We start from the raw sequence: 8,568 nt of genomic DNA on the forward strand, positions 1-8,568 counted from the left end.
ACACAGGAGCCTCTCCGACTCATCCGTACACCGCGGCTCCAGGACATTTTCCTTTCTTTGCCTTGTTGGGGACCCCCCCAGACCCCCCTCTCCGCCCCTTCACCCGCCCCCGCCCGAGCCCCCAAATCACGACCCTCATCGCCTGGGCTCGAATTATTGACAATGCAGCCGGGGGCTGCGCCACCAGCACTCAGCCGCCAGGGGGCAGGGAGCGGGACACATCCCTCCCAAGGTGCTGCCATCTCATCACCAGCAGAAGGCGCTGCACTCGGATGTCGCAATACTCGCCGCGCACCAGCGGAGGGCGCTGCACTCGGCTGTCGCAATACTCGCCGCGCACCAGCGGAGGGCGCTGCACTCGGCTGTCGCAATACTCGTTGCCGGCCAGCGGAGGGCGCCCCCTGCTGGATTTCAGGGAGAAGGGAAAATGAAGACAAACTGGGAACCAGTGGCTGAATCAGAGGCAGAGAGGAATGCAAATTGTATATATAAACACAAAAAACTGCGGATGCTGGAAATCCAAAACAAAAACAGAAATACCTGGAAAAACTCAGCAGGTCTGGCAGCATCTGCGGAGAAGAGCAAAGGGGTGAAGAGAAAGGGGCGAAATATATTTCACCCCTTTCCTATTTTTACTTAGTTCTATTGAAGGGTCATGAGGACTCGAAATGTCAACTCTTTTCTTCTCCGCCGATGCTGCCAGACCTGCTGAGTTTTCCCAGGTATTTCTGTTTTTGTTATGCAAATTATTGTGTCAGCTCCTTAAATGCAACTTGGCCATTTAGGCAAAAAAAATCCAGAGAATCAAAAGCAAATTTTACAGATTCTGGAAATCTGCCCCTGTCCTTACTCATAAGTATGGGATGCCAGTGCAGTGTCATCAGCAAACAGCAACCCAAACTTGAGCAACTCACAGACCAGTTATGCCTGTCTCCTTATGGGTATGTGGAACATTCCTTGTTCCAGTCCTACTCCGGCCCCCTCCCACAACTCTTTCTCCGGTACATCGATGATTACTTTGGTGCTGCTTCTTGCTCTCGTCTGGACCTGGAAACATTTATTAATTTTGCTTCCAATTTCCACCCCTCCATCATTTTCACATGGTCCATCTCTGACACTTCCCTTCCCTTCCTTGACCTCTCTGTCTCAATTTCTGGTGATAGACTGTCCACCAATATCCATTACAAGCCTACCGACTCCCACAGCTACCTCGATTACAGCTCCTCACACCCCGCTTCCTGTAAGGACTCCATCCCATTCTCTCAGTTCCTTCGCCTCCATCGCATCTGTTCTGATGACGCTACCTTCAAAAACAGTTCCTCTGACATGTCCTCCTTCTTCCTTAACCGAGGTTTTCCACCCACGGTGGTTGACAGGGCCCTCAACCGTGTCTGGCCCATCTCCCGCGCATCCGCCCTCACACCTTCCTCTCCCTCCCAGAAACATGATAGGGTCCCCCTTGTCCTCACTTATCACCCCACCAACCTCCACATTCAAAGGATCATCCTCCACCATTTCTGCCAGCTCCAGCATGATGCCACCATCAAACACAACTTCCCTTCACCCCCCCTGGCGGCATTCCGCAGGGATCGTTCCCTCCGGGACACCCTGGTCCACTCCTCCATCACCCCCTGCACCTCAACCCCCTCCCATAGCACCTTCCCATGCAACCACAGAAGGTGCAACACCTGCCCCTTTACTTCCCCTCTCCTCACCGTCCAAGGGCCCAAACACTCCTTTCAAGTGAAGCAGCATTTCACTTGCATGTCCCTCAATTTAGTCTACTGCATTCGCTGCTCCCAATGCGGTTTCCTCTACATTGGAGAGACCAAACGCAGACTGGGTGACCACTTTGCAGAACACCTTCGGCCTGTCCGCAAGCATGACCCAGACCTCCCTGTCGCTTTCCATTTCAACACTCCACCCTGCTCTCATGCCCACATGTCCGTCCTTGACTTGCTGCATTGTTCCAGTGAAGCTCAACGCAAACTGGAGGAACAGCACCTCATCTTCCGACTAGGCACTTTACAGCCTTCCGGACTGAATATTGAGTTCAACAATTTTAGATCATGAACTCTCTCCTCCATCCCCACCCTGTTTCCGATCACCCCCCTTTTTTTCCCAATAATTTATATAGATTTTTCTTTTCCCACCTATTTCCATTGTTTTTAAATGTATTTCCATCCATTGTTTTATCTATACCTTTTAGCCTTTTTTGATTCCTTCACCCCACCCCACCCCACCCCCACTAGGGCTATCTGTACCTTGCTTGTCCTGCTTTCTACCCTTAATTAGCACATTCCTTAGATAATATCACCACCTTCAACACCTCTTTGTTCTTTTGTCTATGACATCTTTTGTTATCTCCACCTATCACTGGCCCTCTATCCAGCTCTACTTGTCCCACCCCCCCCTTAAACCAGCTTATATTTCACCTCTCTTCTATTTTTACTTAGTTCTGTTGAAGGGTCATTCGGACTCGAAACGTCAATTGTGTTCCTCTCCGCAGATGCTGCCAGACCTGCTGAGTTTTTCCAGGTATTTTTGTTTTTGTTTTGGATTTCCAGCATCCGCAATGTTTTGCTTTTAACTCACAGACTTGGTCTTGGTACGTAGACTTGCCAAGTTGAACACCTTGCCGTCAGCTCTGGCATGTAGGTAGACACCCTCATTTGAGTCACCAGAAGGATACAATAGCAGCATGGAGAAAAATTTGCCAAAGTGAGTTGATGCCAGGACGTACCACTGCTTTACACCACTGCTGATCTTGAAAGCCCCGGATGATGTTCCATTTTAACTGACAAAACTGTGCATGTTCTTGTGGAAAGAAGAAATGTCAGGTCTCCAGGCATGCAGCCTATTTTCCGCAGCAGTTTTTAAAGAGTCCGTCTCTGCTGACAGGGTCGAAGGTCTTGGTGATGTCTATGAAGGCAATGTAGAGCGGCCTGCACTGCTCGCAACACTTCTCCTTACTGTCAAAGTGAGAAAACCGTGTCAATTGTTGATCTGCCAGCTCTGAAGCTGCCCTGAGACTCCAGACAGATGTGTGATTCCAGGGTCTGCAACCTGGTCAGAGCAGCATGAACAAGAACCTTCCCCACAATCCTTAACAAGGAGATGGCTCGGTCATTACAATCCCCTTTGTTTGTTATACCAGGTGACTATTTTTGAATCACTCATGTCTTGAGGCACAATTTTTTTCTTCCAGCAAGGACAAAGAACAATCCAGAATAAGAAAAATTAACTGGGGAAAAGCCAACTTCTGTAGGTTAAGAACGGATCTGGGATGAATAAATTGAAGCCAAAGGTTGGCAGGAAAAATGGTAGCTGATCAATGGGCTACCTTTAAAGAAGAAATGATTTGGGCACAGTCAAGGGAGATTCCCTCGAAAGAGAAAGGTAGGGCAAACAAATCCAGAGCCGTCTGGATGACAAAGGAGATAGAAATTAAGATAAAGAAGAAAAAGTATGATTATGACAGGCATCAGGTGGAAAATACAATTGAAAACCAAGCTGAATATCGAGGTTCAGAGGAGAGATGAAGAAGTAAATAAGAGAAGAAAAGAGGGAGTATGAAAAGAGGCCAGCAGCTAATATAAAAGGGAATTACAAAGTCTTCTTTAGGCATATAAATAGTAAAAGGAGGAGTAGAGCCAATTAACGACCAACAAAGGAATTTACAAATGAGGGCAGTGGGCTTAGCTGATGTATTAAATGGTTACTTTGCATCTGTCTTTACCAAGGAAGAAGATGCTCCCCCGACTGTGGTAAAAGAGAAGGCAGTTCAGACACTAGATGGGTTTAAAATTGAAAAGGAGGAGGTATTGGATAGGTTATCTGTACCTAAAGTTGATAAGACACAGGACCAGTGAGATGTGTCCAAGCGTACTGAGGGAAGTGAGAATGGAAATTGCAGAGGCCCTGACCATAATTCTACTGCCTTCCTTAGACTCAAGGTGGTGCCAGAGGACTGGAGAATTGCAAACATTACACCCTTGTTCAAAAAAGGTAAAGATAAGCCCAGCAACTACAAACCGGTCAGTTTAACTTCGGTGGTTGGGAAACTTCTGGAGCCAATAATCTGGGACAAAATTAATAGTCACTGACAAATGTGGTTTAATTAAGAAAAGCCAGCATTGATTTATTCAAGGAAAATTGTGTTTAACTAATTTGCTGGATTTTTTTTTTGAAGAGGCCACAGAGAGGGTTAATGAGGGCAATGCAGCTGATGTGGTGTACATGGACTTCCAAAAGGCATTTGATACAGTGCCACACAACAGACTTGTGAGAAAAGTTATATCTCATGGAATAAAAGGGGCAGTAGCAACATGGATATGGAATTGGCTGAGTGACAGAAGAGTAGTGGTTAATGGATGTTTTTTGGGCTGGAGGAAGGTTTGTAGTGGAGTTCCCCAGGGGTCAGTGTTGGGAGGATAGTGTAGAACTTCAAAGGGTCAAGTGGGTGAACAAATGGCAGATGAAGTTCAATCCAGAGAAATGTGAGGTGACACATTTTGATAGGAAGAACATGAAGAGACAATATAAAATAAGGGGTACAACACTAAAGGGGATGCAGGAGCAGAGGGATCTGGGTGTGAAAGCATTTTAAAACTAAATAGAAGGGGGCATGGTTCTGGAAAGGAGACATGTAGCTTTACAAATCAGAAGGATATGGCAGCACTGCAGGGCAGTTATTTAGGTAATGATACCCAGGGTGTGACAGGAAGGCACAGAGTGTACAAACATTAAAAAAAGCAGCATATAGGGTCAAAGGGGAAAAATGGTAAAAAGGCAAAATGAATGACCCTTTCTTAAATGCACGTAGTATTCATAACAAAATAAATGAATTAACGGCACAAATAGGGGTTAATGGGTATGATCTTATAGCCATTACGGAGATGTGGTTCCAAGGAGATCAAAGCTGGGAACTAAATATTCAGGGATATGTGACTTTTTGAAAGGACAGGCAGGAAGGAAAGGGTGGTGGGGTAGCTTTGTTAGTACAAGATGGAATAAGTACAAAAGCAAGAAAGGATCCTGGATCGGAAGATGTAGAATCCGTATGGTTGGAGTTAAGAAATAACAAGGGGAAGAAGACACTGATGGGAGTAGTCTATAGGCCCCCTGACAGTAGCTATACTGTAGGACAGAGAATAAATCAGGAGACAATGAGGGCATGTAAAAAAGGAAGTATATTAATCATGGGTGACTTTAATCTTCATGTAGATTGGGAAAATCAAATTGCAAGAGGTAGATATGAGCAAGAATTCATAGAGTGTATTCGAGACAGTTTCCCAGAACAATATGTTGTGAATCCAACCAGGGATCAGGCTATTTTGGATCTGATAATGTGTAATGAGACATGTTTAATAAGTGATCTCAGAATAAACGGTCTCCTAGGAAACAGTGACCATAATATGGTAGAATTTAGCATTCAGTTTGAGAGTGAGAAACTTGGGTCAGAAACAACTGTGCTAAACTTAAGTAAGGGTAATTACAAAGGAATGAGGGCAGAGTTGCCTGGACTGGGAAAACAGTTTAGCAGAAAAGATGGTTGATGAACAATGGCAGATGTTTAAGGAAATATTTCATGGCTCTCAACAAAGATATATCCCAGTGAGGAAAAAGGATTCAAGGAAGGGGATAAACCAGCCATGGTTAATCAAAGCAGTTAAGGATAGTATCAACTTGAAAGAAAAAACATACAATGTGACAAAGATTAGTGGTAAACCAGGGGATTGGAAAGTTTTAAAAACCAACATAAGATGACCAAAAAATAATGAAGAGGAAGAAAATAAACTTTGACGGTAAACTACCAAGTAATATAAAAATGGACGGTAAGAGCTTCTTTAAATATATAAAAAGAGAGAGGCCAAAGTGTACATAGGCCATTTAAAGAATGAGGCTGGGGAAAGGGAACCAGGAAACGGCAGAGAAGTTGAATAAATACTTTGCTTTGGTCTTCACGGTGGACGATACCAATAGCATTCCAAAAATACTAAATAATCAAGGGGCAAAAGGTTGTGGGGGTGGAAGAGGAAATAAATACAATAACTATCACTAGAGGAAAAAGTACCAGGGAAACTAATGGGGCTCAAGGGCAATAAGTCCCCTGGACCTGATGGGTTGCATCCTAGGATATTAAAGGAAATAGGTACAGAGATAGTGGATGCACTGGTAGTAATCTTCCAAGAATCCTTATATTCTGGAAAAGTCCCAGAGGTTTGTAGAACGGCCAATGTAACATCCTTATTCAAAAAGGGAGACAAAAAACAGGTAACCGTAGGCCAGTTAGCTTAACATCTGTCATTGGGAAAATGTCAGAGTCTATTATAAAGGATGTAATAGCAGAGCATTTAGAAATACATAATTTAATGAAGCAGAGTCAGCATGGCTTCATGAAAGGGAAATCATGCGTAACAAATTTGTTAGAATTCTTTGAGGAGGTAACGCGCAGGATAGATAAAGGAGAACCAGTAGGTGTAATATATTTGGATTTCCAAAAGGTGTTCAATAAGGTACCACCCATAAGGCTACTTAATAAGATGAGCCCATCGTGTTGGGGATAGTATATCAGCATGGATAGAGGATTGACTAACTAATAGAAGAGAGAGAGTTGGGATAAGGGAGGCATTTTCAGGATGGCAACCTGTAACTAGTGGAGTGCCACAGGAGTCGGTGCTGGTGCCACAATTATTTACAATATATATTAGTGACTTAGATGAGGGAAATGAATGTACTATCGCCAAGTTTGCGGATGACACAAAAGTAGGTGGGAAGGCAAGTGGTGAGGATGACACAAGGAGTCTACAGGGGGATATAGACAGATTAAGTGAGTGGGGAAAAACTTGGCAGATGGAATATAATGTGGGAAAATGTGAGGTTATGCACTTTGGCAGGAAGAATAGAGGAGCTGAATATTATTTAAATGGAGAAAGACTGCAGAAAGCTGCAACACAGAAGGATTTGGGAGTCCTTGTGCATGAATCCCAAAAAGATAACATACAAGTTCAGCAGGTAATTGGGAAGGCAAATGGAATGTTGGCCTTGATTTCAAAGGGAATGGAATGTAAAAATAGGGAAGTCTTGCTAAAACTATGCAAGGCACTAGTTAGACCACACCTAGAATACTGTGAACAATTTTGGTCCCCTTATCTAAAGAAAGATACACTGGCATTAGAGACATTCCAGAGAAGGTTCACTAGGTTGATCCCAAGTATGGAGGGATTTTCTTATGAGGAGAGGTTGAGTAGGTTGGGCCTGTACTCATTGGAATTTAGAAGAATGAGAGGCGACCTTATTGATAAAGGTATTCAAAATCATGAGGGGTCTAGACAGAGTAGATAGAGAGAAACTGTTCTCATTGGCAGAGGGATTGAGAACCAGAGGATGCTGATTTAAGGTAATTGATAGAAGCAAAAATGATATGAGAAAAAACTTTTTCACACAGTGAGTGGTTAGGATCTGGAAAGCTCTGCCTGACAGTGTGGTGGAAGCAGGGTCGATCAAGGCGTTCAAGAGGGAATTAGATGATTGTTTGAAAAGAAACAAATCTGCACGGTTACAGGGAGAAGACAGAAGAATGGCACTCAGTGAAATGCTCTTTCAGAGAGCCGATATAGACATGACAGGCCGAATGGCCTCTTTTTGCGCTGTAACAATTCTGTGATTCAGTATTTATTGGCTGAATCCCATGCTTAAATAACCATGTCCCTGTAATGGCAATTAGATCTAAATCATTCACCTTTATTTGTGCCATTAGTTCATCTATCTTATTGCAGATGTTTTGTGCATTCAGATAAAGAACTTTTAATTTCATGCTTTTTACTTCTATTCACTGCAATTTTGATTAAACTCTCTGTCCCATCCTCGTCTTTACCTACATAGCTTTACTCTTCCAAAGCCTTGACCTTTGTCTTTGGATTTCTAACTCTCCCTGCGGCCGAGCCCTCTACTCCACTGATAGTTTAAAGCCCTCTCCACACTCTAATTATATTATTGGCCAAGACACTGGTCCCAGCCCAGTTCAAGTGGAGCCCATCCCAACAGAATAGCTCACACTTCCCTGAGTACTGATGTCAATGTCCCATGAATCAAAAGCCCTTCTTCCGACACCACTCTTTGATCCTATGCCAATTGGCACATGGCTCAGGTAACAATCCAAAGATTATTACAACCAATTTGCACACAGCAATGTGACAATGAGTAGATAATCTGACTGAGAGCCAAGAGCCAGGACTATGTAACATTCTGAGCTACTCTGCTTTGTAAACATCAGGCTGGGGAGGATACCAGCCAAGGATGTGATGTAAAAGATAGCAGAGATCGATTCTCCAGCTCGGTTTGTCTCACCTGATGAGGGCTGACACAATCTCACCTCGGAAGCTAAATGAGTTGGCTAGAGTTCATGTTACAGTACATTCCATGAAATTAGTGGGTTTATTGGTAAGGTAGGCATTATATTTGGCCCATGTGCTGTGGAAAGAGGAAAATCAGCTGAAGTTCCTACTCCTCATTGCAAGTTTGGATATTAGGTGAGGACAGGATCAGGTTTAACTTCAATAACCC

Source organism: Cetorhinus maximus, chromosome 18 (genome assembly GCF_964194155.1).
Source record: "Cetorhinus maximus chromosome 18, sCetMax3.hap1.1, whole genome shotgun sequence".
NCBI lineage: Eukaryota > Metazoa > Chordata > Chondrichthyes > Lamniformes > Cetorhinidae > Cetorhinus > Cetorhinus maximus.